This window comes from Fringilla coelebs (assembly GCF_963513975.1).
Source record: "Fringilla coelebs genome assembly, chromosome: 3".
NCBI classification, from domain to species: Eukaryota; Metazoa; Chordata; class Aves; order Passeriformes; family Fringillidae; genus Fringilla; species Fringilla coelebs.
Genome location: NC_140030.1, coordinates 39,829,949 through 39,848,780, shown reverse-complemented (window position 1 = coordinate 39,848,780; position 18,832 = coordinate 39,829,949).

Here is an 18,832-nt window from a genome sequence, read left to right as displayed (position 1 = left end):
CTAATGACCCCTTCCAGAGAACTGGCAGGATAAAGCACAAGCTTTTTTTAAATGGTAAGTGGATATTGGACTTTCATTAGAAGAAGGGTTTTCACCCTGGCTGTTTGTGCTGTGTGTAGCTTTGGCTTTTTTCATTTTCACAGTCCCTTTTTAATGCACAGTTATAAATAGCATAATGTTTTGCTTTTCGGTGCACTCTTTTCTCTTCTCCTGTCATTTGCACTGTAGCTGTGCTAATAGGACAGTGCTTAGCTCAACCTCAGGCAGCCTTTTCTGCATAATTGGTTCAGTTAGGAAACAACACACTTTCAATTAATTAGTGTGATTACCTACCTAGCAGTAGGTAGAGGAAATTTGGTACTCATTTGGTTCTTTGCAGTGAATATTCATATCAATAATATAATCTTCCCTGAGCAAAATATTTCTAGACATACAGGGTATTATTCAGCACATATATGTGGAAAATCTCACAAGTGAGTTACTAAATGCATCAGCAGCTGCCTCATTCATACACTTTATTAATGTGGTTCAGACATGTGCTCATAACATTATATTCAAATAAGTACGATTTCTTTTACTATTTTAAGTAGCTCTTTCTGTTAATACATGTATAGAGCTAATGAGTTTTTCTAAGCTTTGAAGTACTGACTTCAGTTTATATCCTTGTTTGGAAGGTAGTTCTCTCTGTTTGGATTAGAAGACTAAATGTACTGAAGTGTTCAAATGAGCAAATTCCCACATTGTGTTTGACAAAACTGCCTTTGATCTTTTCTGAGGAATGGTTAAACATAATATGCAGAATTTAGAGTAACCATTTGTTTGACCTGATCTGTGAACATGATTCAAGGGAAGAGACATGTATTTCTGCAGTTTTCAGCCATATGCCCAGTTAAAAGTTAAAAAAAAAAACCAAAAGCCACTGTAAATACTCACATTTTGTCATTCAGCTGAATATTTTGATTAAAGCTAAATAGAGGATCAATTTGTCAGTAATAACATAGCATGTCATAGCGAGAAACTGCAAACATTAAATATATCTTCCTCTGATATACTGAGCTATCATGGAACAAAGCACTGAAGTAGTATATAAAATTTTTATACATAGTGTGCTGGAAGCCCTTGTGAAGTATTGCAACAATACAAAATATATGTTGCTGCATAAATAAACAACCATTTATGCTATCAAAGGGAACAGAGAAAATTTTAAGGAGTTTGTCAACAGAAGGTCTCCAAATCCAATGGCAAGCAAATACTTAAGTAGCACTTAAAACCAGAGAATTAAAAGAAAAGCCCTCAAAGACAGGGGGGAAGTACAGATTTATTGTTAATATAATTTAAAATTGCAATGTGGACAGACATGCAAATAAAAAGAAAACCAAACTTTTTTTATCCCTGGAGTGATTTTTTTCCCAGTGGTGTATTTTCAAATGCCTTTTATGTGATGGTTTGTTTGTATGAGGATTATGTTGTAGTTGAGCTGTCACTAATCTCATCCTAAAGCAGGGAACTGAGATTTTGCATATTCTTGACAGGTATCAAAAGATCAGCAGAGGTGCCAGCTCAGAGCACAGCGTGGGTTCAGGTACTAAAGGTGCTGGAAGTCCATTGCCATAAAATGGGAGAGAACTTCATAAAAGCGTAGAATTCTGTATTTCACACAGGAGGGGGAATTTTAATGGAAAGGAAGGAACCTGGTTTCAAGCCTCCCTCTCTCTCTGTCATGCCTTGACCTCTGAAATTGCCCCTTTGAACCATGTGGTTTCCATCACTTTACAGGAGAGAAGGCTTTTGACTGCAGTTTCTCTTGCTCTCCTGTCCTCCTTGGGATGTTTTCAGCCCTGAATGAGAATAGAAACTTCAGATCACTGCTTTGCCTTCGCTCATATCACTTCACAGGAGACCAGATGTTCCTCATTTCAAAGTACGAGTAGTAACTGTCTTCTTCCCTCATCCTCTCTTCCATCTGGAAAGCTGTTTTGAGATCAGTCTATCTAGATGATTTAATCTAATTTCCAGTTTGACTTAATGAGCATTAGTTTGTGTCACCATAGCACTTTAGTTGAATTAGTCCACAGAATCAGCATGGCCTAAAAATGTAAATATTGTGAGAAGGATTACTATGATGTCAGGATGCTTGAAGTCAGATATTTCTGGTAAAGATGGGAATGTTAATGCCCTGGTGAAAGACAATGCTTATCAGAATCACATACAATTTCAACTGTCCAAGCTAAAAAGAAAAAAAACCTGTAAGATGTGTAGGGACAGTTTATGACAGGGAATGGAGGGTCTGTTTTAAAAAAATGATCTGTCTTTGCCTTTAAAAGCTTGAAATATGACTGAGTCTTTAATCAGAAGGTAAAAAACTGATCTATAGGGAAAAGCTATAATTAAGGTAGAGGCAAATTTTGTGTCAACAGAACAATGAGGTTCTGTAACTACTTCAGGATGTGAGTTATGAGGCAAACAACTGAACTGGTTTAATCTGGAATTTTCTCAGGGAAATGAGACTCAGTTGCCTAAAATGTCCAAGGGGTGTGGATCACTGTAGGAGATCTGTCCTATGTGGTAACCTGCCAGGTTGCAGTAGCCCCAATGCTTCTGACTGTGTTCTTGCATGCTATTTGCTAATTCATTTCCTGACTGCTCTTACCAAAATTTGCTTACATTTGTAAGTGAAATAAACAATCCCATGCTTTGGCTTTTCTTTTTTGAACTGAACAATACAATTTCTTGAAAAACTTAATTTTAACATCTTTCTAGAAAACTAATTAAACAGACTCAAAGAAGTAGAAGTTTTCCAGAAAAAATCTTCAAAGTTGTTTTTTTTTTCCTGTTTGTTTTTCCTGTTTAGTGCAGCACCAAACCTCTGAAATTATAGGCATGCTCAAGCAGAACAACTCTATTTTAGTTCAACATATTAATAAATTCAGTTCTATGTTGTTTTATTTGAGGGTGCATTTGTGTTGTGCACACTGCAAATAGATCTTTTAGATGGATATTTATGAAATGCCAATGCACACTGAGAAGCAAATTAATCCTTCTACAAGAAACAATACAGCTAAAAAAGAAAAAGAAAATTAAATTCAAACCTTCTGCAAAATGTACATCTGCAGATATTAGGTTTGAGGAAAAAAGTCTTCCTGTGCACCTGCAAAAATTGAGTAGAATAATCTTCCCAAGTGCTCCAATGATAACCACTGACCTTAAGGAGTCAGATATTTGGGTCAAAAAAAATGCCTTAGCTTTTGGCAATCTACACAAAGTATTTATTATTGCATTGCTTTTTTCAGGACCGATGTAAATGTTAAATCTCAGAAAATTAGTTTGTAGAGATTTTCCTCTTCTGTTTTCTCCACATGGCACATTGTCTCAATATTTTGGATAAGTAATTCACTCTTTCCCTATAGAAATCACCATCTTTTAATGTCAGCCTAATTAAAGGGCACAGAGAAACTGCTGCTGGTGAGTAATAGGAGAATTAAAAGCCAAAAATAAAAAGTGGGAAAAAAATCATAATGTCATAAATTCACCTTACCCCTTCACTGTGGATTGGCAGGTGATGTCAAGATTGGTATATTGTACAATTGAGATACAATCTACAATTTAAAAAAACAATCGGTTTAACTCGGTTTCTGAGATCAGATTTTTAAATTTCATTTCAAATAGCAAAAAAGCTTTTATATCAGTTTGCCACCTATGAACTTTTCATAGAAATTTTGTTTCCTTACAGCAGTTAACAGATTGCCAGTGTGCAGAGAGCGCTTGACACATAAAGATGTGTCATGGTTTCACTGGAGACGTATATAACTTAATAAAATGGAGGCTCAGTCTGGGAAGAGTACCTGAACAGCTGCAACAGTACAAAGTAGCAAAACAATGTTCCTCAATTTTTAGGATGGGTTTTAGAGATTTTAGTTAGATTGTTGTCTAAGGAAGATCCAGCAATTATAGTGATATGCATTTGAAACACTGTGCATGACATTGGTTCCATAACGCAAGTACAAACTTTAGTCTTACTAGTAACAGAATGGTCTTCTTGATTCATGCCCTCAGCTGAAAGTCCCTGAGCATTTTGTGCTTTTTTTTGTTTTTTGATCTCTTCTAGCAACCTCCCAGTTAGTTCACTTTAAATATTAGATAGGAAATCTTGCTTGGGGTCCAGTCTGAGATTAACATTTGCCACCTGTGTGGATCTTATAAGTATAACAAAAGGCCTGAAGGAGTCATTGGCTTTTCTGAAAGTCATGTGGAAGACTTTTAAACATCTCAAGTGGTATTAGGTTCTTATGCTTAGTCAACTAAAATAAGCATCTAGTCAATATTGTGAGTGGAGTCCAGAGGAAGCTTCAGGTGACCAACTAGGAGAGGTGCTTATACAGATATTGAGTGCTGTTTGAGATATTAAAGAGCTATCCTGCTGGCCTCTAGCCACCACTCCAGAAGGACACTGTTTTTCCCCAAGTCCTGTGTCATGTTTGGGAGTCATGAGTTTTGAATAGCTTATGACATCAGAAATAATGCTTGGTGTCTACTGATGGGCAATGAAATCAAATTGTCAATATATGCTCAGTAAGATGATGCTTTCTAGGCTCCTTGCATTATGCTGGTTAGATCTTTATTAGTTGTAGTGAAACCCTAAGTAAGCATCATTGTAGGCACCTACCTTTGGAAGGATTCAGCTGCATGAATGTAGATATCTAGTGTCATTTAGGTTTTGTGGGATAATTCTTCTGCTCTCTCACAGCCCCTGTAGAAATATGTGTCTTCCTCAAGGATGGTGTCATGTTTACCAGTGCTGTGCAGGTGTTTTTAATAGCTGAAAGCATTTTATATGCATTGGACATTTGTACTTTGTCTCCAGCTTACTTAACCTCATGTGGAATCCCAGCCATTATCTTCAGTTTACACACAGAAGAAAAATATTTCCTAGGATAGCCCCAAAATGCTGTGATCAGAAGTGGAATTTCCAATTCCTGCAGAGCCAATAAGACTGGGGGGGGCAGCGGGTGGTGATCAGCCTTTTAACAGAAAGGCTAAAACCAGATAATTGACCATGAGAAGTTAACAACTTCAGTCTGAGGTATTCATGAGCCAACTGCCTCACTATTTCTGTAGCACCTCTGTGCTCTTTTGTTTTGTGATGTGCTTCTTCCCTTTCTCATGGCACATACTTACAGTATCAGTACTTGTGGCATTTGCAGAATTAGAGAACTGCACAATTACTGTGTCTAATATTGTGTATGCAGAATTCCAAGCATGATGATACTAAAATGAATAATACATTTTAAATAGTAAAACCAGAAATTATTTGGGCCCTTTAAATGCCAAGTTTCTGCTTTGTTTAATTTTTCTAACTACTGTAGCCTTGTCAACAGGTCCTATCCTTGGAAATTTCAGTTTGTTCATTTTAGTCAGGATATTTGAAAAGTCTATTAGCAGAATTCTGAAAAGTCATGGATCTTTTTACTGAAGGCTCAGATATATACTGTAGTGCTTTGTCATGTCTATGGATATTAGTAACTGCATGCTATATAATGACTGTGTTCCTAAGTTCTGAAATATTTGCACTCAGAATCTGCCTGTCATTATGAAACCTATTTTTCTAGGTGTTTCTGGACATATGTTCCCAATGAAAATGCCTATGTAGATATCTGATAACAGAGTTCAGACAATAGATGTTTTATGCAACCTTCTTCCTATCTGATTTATAATCTTGGAAGTTGTATAAGTTTAAACACTGAGTTTTGAGTCAGTGAAATGAATTGAGTGTCTGCATGGAGTGATTCATCTTGTCTAAAACACCAGATTTAGGGTGAGATGAATTACCCGCTGGAGGTGCCTCATTCATTCACCTCATGCATACAGGGCTTGAGGTTACTCATTTTGAAATAGTCAACTTTGAGTTGACTGAAGTTGATTATATTAATCTTCCCTTTTGTAATTGCAATGTGGAATGCTGTGAATGTGCTAACAAACTCTTGAGCTTTTCATCAAATCTGCACTGACATTGAACACTCAGATTTAGCATTTTTTTTAGCAGTAGATACATCTCCTGGTCTTTTGGTGTTACCTCCAAAACAACAAATTCAAGAAGTTGTTCAAGTTTGTCCATTACTCAGCCATGAGAATTCATAACAAAGCTGTTCAGAATAGCTTAAATGCATTTTTAGACAGTGAAAATATGTGATACATTTAATTATTCATCACTCACTGAGACTGTCACCCAAGTAAAATTTAGAAATGTCTATTTAATAGGTTATCTAGTTATGGTTTTACTTGAGTTTGCTGTGGGGTTGGCATGGGCAGAATGAGCACGTGGCAGTAATGTGTTACACACGCAGCTATGTGAGCTGTGCCCAAGAGCTGTGTTCCCCCACAAGGGGAGCATGTTTAGTTTTACAAGAAGGAACCTGCTAGGGAGGGAAAGGCACCATCCACAAGAGTGGGAGAGGCCTGCACCTGGCTCCTGTTTGCTTTTTAACTGCCATTTCAGGAGAGTGGTGACCAGGAGTGCTGCAGGCAGGAGCCACAAACAGAAACCTGGCCCTTCCTTGACGAATGGGTGAGCAAGAGTTGTCCCTAATGTTCAGCAGAACCTGAACTTAAATTGAAAATGATGAGTTTTACTTTTCTGTCTATATTTTTAAATTTATTTTTTATTAAAGTAATAAATTTTTGAGTTCTTTATTTGCCTCCTTGTTTTACAGCTTTTTTGGTTCACTCTTTATTTGTTCTAAGAAGCTATGAAGGTTGAAGCTATGGAAGTTGATATTCTATCAAGAATAGTAATTTAAAGTAATGGAATTAAAGTCTAAATAATATGCCAGTTTTCATGGAAGTTCATGAAGGAATGTCTCCCATGGGATGGACCCCACACTGGAGCAGGGAAGGAGTGTGAGGAATTCCACATGGAGGAGGAAGGAGCAGCAGACAGCCTGTGGTGAGCTGACCACAGCCCCATCTCCTGTCCCACCTAGCTGCTGGGGAGGAGGAGAAAGAGAATTTGGGATTAAAGTTAAGCCCAGGACATAGGTGGAAGTTATTTCAAGATTTGTCTTTATTTCTTATTATCCTACTTTGATTTGTTTGGTAATAAATTAAACTAATTTCCTCAAGTCAAGTAACTCCTGCCCATGCTGTTATTTTCTCTTGACCTATGAGCCTTTTGTTAAATTTCCCCATCCAGCTGCAGAGCAGGGTGACAGAATGTCTCAATATGCACCCAGCATCCAGTCAGGGTCAATCCACCATAATATGGAGGAAAAAATCAGGAGGAATGGAGTTTTAAAAAGTGGAGGAAAAGTGAAGTGGATTTCACAGAATCTTAATTGTGTAGTCAGAATCTGATATTTTAATCCAAGTATCCAATCCATATAATGAACTCAAATATATTTCCAGTCTCAGAAATCAGCAACCTTTCATCCTCTCCTTGCAAAAAATTTCAACTAACGGAATCAGGGATCTAGACCTTAAGGCAGTCATTCTAGTTCCATATAGTAAAAAAACCTCATGGCATGAACTGTAAAATACCTAATGAAAGAAAATATTTGTGCCAATGGATTAAATATGCTTTTACAAACCTCTGATTATTCAGCAATGGGTTATGAAGTGTGTAGGTTTCATGACAAAAAATGCAGCTTGCAGGTAGCTGAGGCAATAACTTTTAAAAGACTGGAAAGCAGAGTGCACAGAAATCAAAGTAATGTTTATAGCCATTGAGCTGATAATATGTAGGATGATTTACAAATAAGTTCCACTGTTTTACTCTTGGATTTTGCACAGATGAAATCTGCAAAATAAATCTGTAAAATAAAATAATTCACACAATGAATTTGTGTGGCTGAGCTTAACACTGATAGTACAGCTGTTCATTCCCAAACGTTTCAGAAACTCGGAGATCTGTCTTATAGAGAATAAATTCACAGTAGTGAAGAATGATTGAAAGTAGAGGAAAATGGACAAATAACTTACACATTTATAAGTTAATTCTGACATCAAGAGAATTACCCGCTTAAACATGTTTCTTTTCTGCATGAACTAACACCTGCAAATTGGAGTCAAAGCTTGGATTCTCACATTCCATGAATCTAAATTGCATAGCTTATTTATATAAAATGAAATATCCCTGAGGTAGTCAACCTATTCCCTTTGGGATTTTGTTTGCTGTTTTTAATTTTATTATGTTCTCCATGGCTAACCAGCTGCCTTAGGATGACTCCAGAGGTGAATAGAATAAATGCCAAATCAAGTAGACTGACACTGTATAAGAGGAATAGAAAGGGAAATCTGAGACCACAGATACTGAGCAAAATGATATATGAATACAATGGAAAGATGCACATCCCCAGAGAACAGATCTTTTGAAATGCAAGACCTGTCATAGAAGTACCTTTGAATCAAAAGTCAGAATTTGTAATTCTTGCAGCAGTGTCTTTTGCCTGTGCTTCCCAGCAGGACTGAATTGTTATGGATCTTGCAGTCTACTGTTAGCCAAGAGATGCTCCGCATGCAAGTGCTGTTTGTTGCCTGTCTGTACTGCATTGTCAGCAGTAGTAAAGCTGTGAGTGTTGAAGAGGCACAGCTGGCCTAGAGCAGAAAGTTGGTCATCCTTTTTTTGTATACTTCAGTTCTTGACAGAGTGCTTACTGGGAATTTTTACTGATCATCTCAGTTCTCCTTATGGCAAGCCCAGAAGGCACTAACATTGTTCTCCTGTTCTTCAGCTCTCAGTTGAATAAAAAATCGAAACAGATATGAATATAAAGAAAGAATAATTGTGCTAAAATATTGGAATCTTTGCAAGTAGCTGATATGTCAGGTAAAGAGCAATTAAAATGCTTTAATAAGGACACGCTAAGAAAACAGTCCTTCATGGAGTTAGGTTGTGTGTGAGCATGCGTCCACTTTACACGCAGTCTTAGAGGTGTCAGCTTATTGAGGACTAATGGCTAGGTAAACCCAGAGTAGTATTTGCCTCTGCTTTTCCTACCATTTGGGCAGTGAAGTGCTTCATTTGAGGATAAGGGAGGAGTGTATGCCTATGAAATCTCCTCACTACATAATGAAGTGTTGTTCCAAGGAAAACACGGTCATGTTTTCATTTGTGTGACTGCAATCCTGCTGGAATTGCTTTCCCATTCCTTGAAAAATGCTCTCTGCCTCGCTCTATTAGCTGAAAGTCAGATGTCTTTCAGCTTCATTGAATCGAGGGTAGATTGCAAAGGCTGACTTCTGAAAAATCCCAGCTGTGCATCCAGCAAACACCCCACAGTGGCTGTTGGTTTAGGAGATTTCACCTGCTGGTGGAAAGTATGAGAACATCAGTGGCTTTTAACCACCCAGGGATTATAGATCAAAACTGTTACCTAGAACAGCACTAAAAAATCATGTGCTGAAATAAATATGAGCCTTTTGAGGTTCCAATGAACTTCATTATACTGCCACATGGAATACAGCAGCTCTGGAATTGCTCAGTGGAAGCAGACAAGTGTTACTGAGAACACAGACCTGATACTCTTTTCTCTGATCTTGTAAGATGAAGGGGAATTAATATTTCTTCCAATATGCAGTCTTGGAAATACTTTCTATTTTCTCTAAACAAGCAAGAAAAAACCCAAACCCCTAAAGACCTCCCAAAACCCTCACCTAAAACTTGAATGTATGCCAATTTAAAGCATTAAAACTTGTCTCTGTTGTGAAAATAATTTATCACTGCTCATTAGTGCTGGCATTTAATTCTCCCAGGCAGCTACCTTTTGGCGTGTACATGTTGGTCCTATACCTGTCTAAATCCCACCATATTTGTACTTCCCTGTTTATCAGTTTTAACTCTGGAGAAAAGCACTGTTATAAATAGTATTGCAATATAAATTAACATCTTAGGAAATACGGGTTTCTGGGGCTGATGAGAAAATGAAGAGTGCAAATGGGCTCCACTGACTCTCATTTTTCCCTGAAGAGAAGAATCACACAGACTGTTTAAGGCATTCTTTTTCAATCTGCTGGTTGCTTGATTTGCCCTGAACTCATTGGCCACCCTACATATCAGATACTCAGCCTTGCTCCTGATCTGTAAGTTTCTGACATCCTTCTCCTGGAGGGTTTTCCTGGAGGTGACCAGCGGGAAGCCAAGAGGTCTAGAGAGTTTTTAGAAAGTTGGGCAGAATGGAAGATCTGCAGGTCAGGTTTTAATTTCAGATATAAGGGAAATACCTTTTGAAGGAAACATTTTCAGTGATACTGTCTGGTCAAATAACCCTATATTTAACTAAGACTTGTTTTGCTTATGACCTTTGACAATTATGTATAATTATCTCTAACATCATGTGCTTTGTGGTACTGGAAAATGGCATAAAGGTGGGTGCTTTTCAAAAACATACCTATAACTTGAAAATTTATTTTCTCCTATGTTCTGATTTTCAGGATAACCTAATTTCAGTCACTGCAACTTGTTAGCAATCTTTCTTCCCACTCTCTCATTTGCTGAAGTAATCAGATATGTCTGTAGGATATTGTCAGCTCCTTTCTGACACAGTTAATGATAATTCTACCATGTGAGCCTGCCGTGAGCCTTTGGAATTGTTACCTGTGTTTCTCACTTTCTCTTGTTCTTCTTTTCTCAGTTGGTTTTCCATTTCTCTATCTGTACTCTAAACTCCAGCATGTTTTTTACTTTTTTTTTTTCTGTATGTTTCAAAGAACTAAATTCCATCAAATAAAGGATTAACAAGAAACTAGGTGATCAGTCCAGGCTAACTAACTGCATATTTTTGTGCTGTTCTTGTAGAAAGGAGTTTTTTTCTTAGTAGGCCACCCAATTCCATGGGTTGGTAATAGCTATCCAGAATACTGGAACTAAGAGGCACCAGATCTTTGCTATGCTAAAGGATATAAATAAAATAGTAACTAGTGAATAGAAATGTGTTAGTGGAATGAATGGGCAGAATTTGTCATATTTCCTTTTAAATTCATCTGGTCTGGAAGACAGTTTTCTTTCCCTTGCAGAAGAGAAAGTTGGCCTGAATATCATGGCAGATGCAACAAAATTGCCGATACACTGCCCCATTTGGCAAAATTATAAGTTGTGCATTGCCTGTGAGTCATTTCCATACTATTTGTGCCAGTGCACAGCAGTGTATGCAAACGGGGTTTCCAGTACAGTGCAGACTTGTTCTGATACTTGTTCTGTAGGTTGGAATAAAATCTGAGCATGTGCAATCCACTGACAGACCATAACAGTAGCAGGCCAGATGCCTATTGATAATAGACATCACAAACCACCACAATGATGGATAAGGAGAAAAGGTAACTCTAACCAGTAAGGAACAATGGGGCAAGATTTACAAGAGCATGTAGTGACAGGATAAGGGGGAATGGCTTCAAATCAAAAGAGAGTAGGTTTAGGTTAGATATTGGGAAAAAATTCCTTACTGAGAAGGTGATGAGGCACTGGAACTGGTTGCCTAGGGAAGTTGTGAATGCCCCATCCCTGGAGGTGTTCAAGGCCAGATTCTGGGCAGCCTGGCCTAGTTGAAGATGTCCCTGCTCATGGCAGGGGCATTGTAACTAGATGGTTATTAAGGTCCCCTTCCAACCCAAACCATTCTATGATTCTGTGGTTCTATAATATTGTATGGGACTGAATAGATTTCCTGACACATTAGAACCTTGTTCTCTTGCCTATCCTAGGTGACCCTTAGGCATGTTTAAGTAACCATGCCCTTAGGGGGAGCCCGGGAGAATAAGCTGCTTTGTTTGGTTGTCACCTTTGCCACTCAGCATTCTTATTTTTTTTGCAGGAGGATATGGGTGCTTAAACGATAGTTAACAAGCAGTATTTTGTTAAACTGGCATCCTATTCAGAATCAATTGCACGTCTATTTTCACAGCTGTGTTGAGTTCCTGCTTTCTGAGGACACAAGACTATTCAAGTCCAGGGCACAGATCCAAGGGAATTCCTGCACTGTTAACTCTCTTTCTAGCATGATTTTAGTCCATGCCAGGTAATAGCTTTTCAGACTTCCAGGACATAGTCTGGAGAACAGTACAGGCTATGCAACGTTTCCATTTTTAATGAGGTCATCCTGTTTGGTGGAAAGAAAATGCAGGTGCATGGCTGTAAGCTGCACTTTGTTACATGTCTCTGTGACAGTAGTCTCTACTGCAGGCAGCAGAGATATGAATCCACTCATTAGAAGAGAACTGACCACAAGCCATGTTGTAAACCCTTAATTTTGCACAAAGGGGCCAAATCAGCCTTAGGTCTAGTGCTTCCTGGAAAAGAGGGAATCCTTGTGTGCATGGCTCTGCAGTAGGACTCTTTGGGATGCAGCCTGACAAAGCAGATCTAAGTGAGGCTTACTCACCTATTGAGCAGTAGGTGTTGGGTTTTGGCTTTTTCACCTGTCACCAGCTGGGAGGATCGTGGGGCTCACTGAATCGACACTGTCTTCTCAAGCCTGTTCTCCACCATGCAGCACAGACACAATGTAAGGCAGTGCTGGTTTAGTTCAGTCAAGCTGTACCCCTACCAACATGGAGGCAATTGGCTTAACCTTTCTGCAATGAAATACAGGAAAGATCTATTCACTGTCATTCACCAGCAGGAAGAAGAATTGCAGATCAGCCTGTTACTGGGAGCAAGTTCAGAGCTCAGTGGAGCTAGAAGCCATCAATTTGACAACAGGCCAGCAAAGAGAAAGGAAAGAAACATAATGTGAACTTGAGAAAAAAACAGTACTAGAGTGTGAAGAAGCAGTAACAATGTCTTGGAGGGAAAAGAGAGACTTTTCCATCATAGTCCTTGCCTCAGTTCTGCTTGCTAAAGTATGCATGACAAAGTATTGCTTTGTAATGACTCCTAATTGAAATCTATAATCCCATTACAAATGCATCCAGACACATTTAATCAAACCATATCCTGTTGAGCAAATTGAGATCCAGGTTTGTAGCTCATTTCTAAACAAATAACACACAGTGTGAGAGTCCAGGCATGGAATTAGGCATCTTGTAGAAAATGCTGCCAGGTCCTTCAGGTTAGCTGAGAAACTGGGTTGCTGCTATTTGCAATTTCTAAAGCATAGCAGGATAGCTCATTTTCCAGGCTGCCTTGGATTTCCAGTTAGGCTGCCTCATGGGGATATTTTGTCTTCTGCAATATTCTACTGATGGGGAGAGAGAGAAGCTTAAATATGCTTTCTCAATGACTTTTTGAGAACTGGCAGGCTTTTTCATCAAAATTGAAGGCGAGGTTGCACAACTAGAACATCTCTTATTCTGCTGACCATTATTTTTCAGACCTGGAAATTGAACTGGAAAGAAATCTATTTTTTAGGTATTCTGATAAATGGACAGAATAGCAGGTCCAATTTGCTTTCCCATGCTAAGTTCTACCGTTCCTCCTTTCAGTGCAAGATCTGACTTTGACCATTACTGAAGGAACACACTTACAAATTTCAAGGTCTAAAATTGCCTTCTGCTTGCTTGGCTTCTCTTTAACCTTTTCCTGCTACCTACTCCCCCAGAAACTAACACCTCCACCTCCACACAAACTGAATATTCCTGTCTGAAAGTTACTCTATAATCCTTGTGTTCATTGTGTCATAATGCCAGACTCTAGGTGGCAGCATCTGTGAGCGAATATTAGATGTTTTCTAAACTGCTTATTTCAAACATTGTAAAATAGTCTACCCTAAAGTCCTTATTTTTTTCTTCCTGCTCTTTTTTTTTCATCCTGTAAAACTTAGTAATGTGCTTAAGGTACAGAAGTCATATCAGCATGTTAACAGAACATCCATGATAGTTCAGTGCTTTACTGTAGTTTGAGGCACAGATGGAGAGCAGCACGGGGTGCTGAGCCATTACAGTCTGAAATAGAAAGGACAATGTTTGGGTAGAAAATATGCATTTTTACTGCTGCCATAGTAGGTAAGGTGTGCCTCTGTGTCTTGGCTCTTCATCAGCTGCTTGTGCTGTAGCAGATGATGCCTTATCAGGGTTATAAAAGCCCAGGCTGGGGGCATAGCTCTTTAAGTATTTTTCACCACAAAAAACAATATTCAGGCTGGGTACAACAATGTGCAGAGGGACAGCATTCATTCTAACAGAAGCATAGGTGTGGTGGATGTTACTGCAGTCTAATGATAATCTGAGACACAAAGCAACAAGCAACCAAGCTAGGGTCAGAGCTGAGCACAAACATACCTGTGGCATAATTCAGGTGAGGAGCTTAACTGCATGTCCTGGACCAATGGGCATGGATGGAGGTCAAAGCAATTAAAACTTATTGATGTGCTGAAGACCATGACAATTAATTATCTAACTCAGACTGTTAGACTAGTAAAACTTTAAATGGAATGAAAATACATTCTTAGCCTCATTCATGTGTTATGTTCCTTTTTGCCCATAGTAGGAGTTTGAGTATAGCAGCATCTCTTTTAATCCAGCAGCTACAGCTCTAATTATAGCCCCATTGCCACAGGGCAAGTACATGGACAAACCTGTGCCCTGATATAGAATGAGCTTGACCATTTTCACTATCTGGGCTCTTTTCAGCTGTTTCCAGTGATACTTCTCTACTTTCCAGTGGAGATTAAATCATTTCTTTACATCATTTGTACAGATACTGCCTGAGGCCTGAACAATTGGATCCCTGAGTGCAATGAGCACAGTCCCAAAATAGTTTTATTTTGTAACAATCTGGTGTTACAATACAGCCTAGCACTGTTGTTACTCAGGGAAGGTAAAAAACCAAAGATGAGTAGCTAGGTCACCAGTCCAAGCCCTTACTTATGTGTGTAAACATACATAGAGACACATAATTAAAACTGAGGTTAAAATTTACTTGCTATGTGTTCCAAAATGGGTATTGGGAAGGGGGTGAGCTTGATATGTAAGTAAAATCAATTAACCTTTGTTTGCCCTCAGCTAACACTCCTGCTCGCCTGTCTCCACATCTCTGTAAATAGAAATTATTCTCTATAACCTATAAAAGTTGAAAAATAGCAGCTGCTGAAATTCATATTTATCCTTAAAATGTCATTTGTCTCAAGAGGTATCTGTACTTCTTGTTAATACCAAAAAGACAAGGACTTGAAAAAAATGGTGCAGATACTTTTTTCCAGCTGTTAACATGTGTTTAGAATTTACATTGTGATATTCTTGCTTCTATGATTAGCACATGGCTGGCTATGCACACATTTACAGAGTAGAATCCTTAGAATTCCTGAGCAGTCAGAACAGCAGAATATACTACTGATGCCAGAATTATTTTTGTTTTTGTATATCTTCTCTATATATTCCTAGTTCTGTAGACTATTGCTGTATAGTTACATAGTTCCTATCTAACTCCAGTAATTTTCCTCCCCTGACAGGCTGAAAGACAAAATACATCCTCCAGAGGCTCCAAGCCATGGGGGTCCAAGACTAAATTCTCTGGGAAGCAAGGATGAACTTCTCTCCCCAGACATTTTCTCATAAGCAAAGTACAGCTAGTACCAAGGGGGGGCAGAGGGGGTGTCCAGAAAAGGGTTAACCAGAAGGGGGAATTCCCTCATCACCTCTGCTTCTAATTGTGAATACTTGCCAATTATGCTAATTTGGTAAATTTATAAAACTGTATTCACCCTGTGCAGGCATTTTTCCATATCTACCCCTGGAGGTCTCCATTGAAGACCAGCTTTATATTATCTCCTATACTAATATTGTCTTGAAAGTCTGTTCTTTTATTTCTACATCTTTAAGGCATCACCATATATCTACATTTGCCTCAGTCTTATAGTCTAGACAAGAAGAAAACAATCTGAAGAACTTTTCAATATCATCTAGCTGAATGCTGCTCTGTCATGTTTTCTTGTTCTGTAATAATTTCATTGTAATAAGTAGTGATAAGACCAGTGCACATGGAGTGCAGCATATGTATATTATGCTTTCCTTTGAATATATTCAGTACCGAATATAAGGATGTTAAGAACTTTGTATATGCATATATTTAAATGATAATGAAAATAGGCTAAATGGGGAGACTCAAGAAAATAGTGTCATACAAAACAGCAGTAATTTCATATACAAGCTCCTGTACTTTACTAAAATATGGCTGTGAAGTTCTGAAGATTTTAATGCAGAATGTGAAAGAGGATTTTGAGTAATGCCTGATGCAGAAGGCAAAACAGTGGTCTGAATTCTGACTTGATTAATAGATGCTCTGCTCATAAAGCAGAAGCAATATATGTATAAACTGGGTCAGCTTTGTGTTAAGTAGTCTCAAGAAGCAAACCAAATATGAGTTTTCTCTGCCATACTGTTAGGATTATTCCCACAACCAGTACTGCCATAACCATTCTTATATCAGAGCCTTTCAGAGCGATTCCTTGTTTCACTTATACTGATTTGCTTATACGTAGACAGGAAGGTGTGGTAGGTCCCAATCAGGTCCTGGGCTGGATGCACTAATCTTTATGAACATATTTAAATGCTGGTTTCTCTTGTTCTTTGTGAACTAAATTGAAAAACAGAATCTGAGCTCCCTCAAGTTATGAAAATTAAATTCTGGTTCTTACTGCAGAGAGCCTAAGGCATAAGCATCTCCCTGAGAAAGAAGGGGTTTATTACAAAAATCTCCTAAACAGCCATGTTCAGGCTAGCATTGTTCAGTCATCCACAATTTGTTTATGGAAGATTATCCATGCAGCCAGAAGCAACAGAAAAGTTTTATTTATGTTCTCTCAAATATAAGCTATGTTGTGTGTACTAGGTTTACAATCATAAAGCTGTTGGTTTGATGCTTTGCTTTAGCATATAACAAACATAAACACATAGATGTTGTGATGCCGAGTGTAAGTCAAATTATACAATTAAATAATTGTGTTGAATAGTCACTGAATACAAATTCAGTTAATTCTAACCATTACTCATGGTTCTAAGGCTTTTCAGTTTTACAGATCTTGACAGAAAACTGGAGCAGACTTGTGTGTCAACATGCATGTAATGCAACAGATACTCAATAAAGCAGTGTCATACAAAACAAGAACATGTAGGATTTTCATTGTCGAAATAATGCGAACAAGATAAGAATGTTTGTTGCTGTATGTTGGAAAATGGGGGGAAGAAAAGGCCATTCCTTGACACAGGACCTTGTGACTTTGTCTTCCACAATTTTTGCATTTAGCCTAAGTGAATATATGCCTACTCATATATGCAAGTGAGTGGTTAGCACAAGAAATCCTTACTCGTGGTACCATGCAAAGCACATGGATCCACCATTACTTTGTTGGTTAAGGCAAGTAAAAATGGAAACATCTTACATGTTCAAAAAAATTACTACATTTCTGTTAACAAAAGCCCAGTCTAAGGCGAACCTCAGAAAAAAGCATGGCAGCCCAGTCATGACAAAAATTTCCTCATGGGAGAATTTCAGGGTTCATTGTTACCCATTACAGCCCCCCTGCCAATGGAGCTCTGAATTTTCTTTCTTGCAGCTCTAGTCTTAGGCAATAACTGTAGTTTGATCTAGGACAGGGCTAATATTCCAACCAAAAAGAATCAATATTCCTAAAAAAAAATTTACATGTAAGTCTTTACTCAACTGTAAAAGATATCTCCAAAGTGTCATTTATTTATTTCTCTTTCTCAAAACAGTAACCAAAGCCCTAACACCAAATCCTACATGTGATGTGTCACAAAAGACCAGATGGACTTTATCTGTACTAAAAACTGGCCAAAAGAAAATTTTTTTTGAACTCACAACTCCTTCTGACAGCCCAGTTCCAGACTTAGTCTCCCTGGAGTTCTGAGCTAATTCTTCTCCTCAACACACCTAACATTAACAGAGTGCCCTAAGCCTAGCCTGAGCATAGGAGAGGAATCCCTCTCCATTCAAAGAATTAGTTGTAGTATCAATTCTTACTTAACAATGCATTGCAGCCTCACTGTAACTTCATTTCAGATTTCTCTTTGTCTCTAAACCTCTTTTGGCACTGACATAAATGCTTGACTGATGCATAAACCAAAAACAGTGTTCCATGCAAAGATTCTCTGTTCTTCCAAGGAGAATATTAGAGCCTGCCCATGGGTTTCTTTGTCAGCTGCTGTCCAGATGGGATCAAACATGCTGTGGACTTTCAGTCAAAAATAACCTTAACCCAAACCCTGAAATGAACCTCAGAAAATAAAAGGCCAGTGAAGATGAAAAATTCCTAAGGAAACAATTATTTTTGCACCAGTCACTTCCTTTTACAACTCTAATGATTGAGAGAAAAAGCCTAGAGCTACAGCTTGAGTGGTGCAGAAGAAGGGCTGTCTGAAAAAAAAAGAACAACCCTTTAGGCTTTATCTACCCCTAGAGTAAATCCTTTTCTGGGTAAAATGAAGAAGGAAAGGGCCTATACTTATTTTATATTCGGGATTATATTTAGGAATAAAATTGCAGTAAACTGTAGGTTAGCTGTATTTAGGACACTGAAAAATCTTCTAGGAAAAGGAACAACTGAGACTTGAATTTTCTTCCCAGGAACCTGGAGCCTGTGATGGAAGCAGGAACTGGGGCTGGAGCTGTCACCTAATCACTTGGGATTCTTAGGAGACAAGAAAAAATAACCACAGAAATCCAGTTGAAGAAGAGCTTCAAACAGGCTGCCACAAGAAGGATACAGGCTGAAGAGACAAACCTACACCTCTCTAGGTGGCCCCTTTGCAATGCCACCCCACTTCCAGCTGTAGGTCTCTTTCCTGACCCTAACTCTTTTAGTTAAGCCTCCTCCTTGGCTGAACCCTAGCTCAACACTCAGTGCCACAGCAGGGATGAGAGCATTTGGAGGGAATAATTCTTTTGACAGCC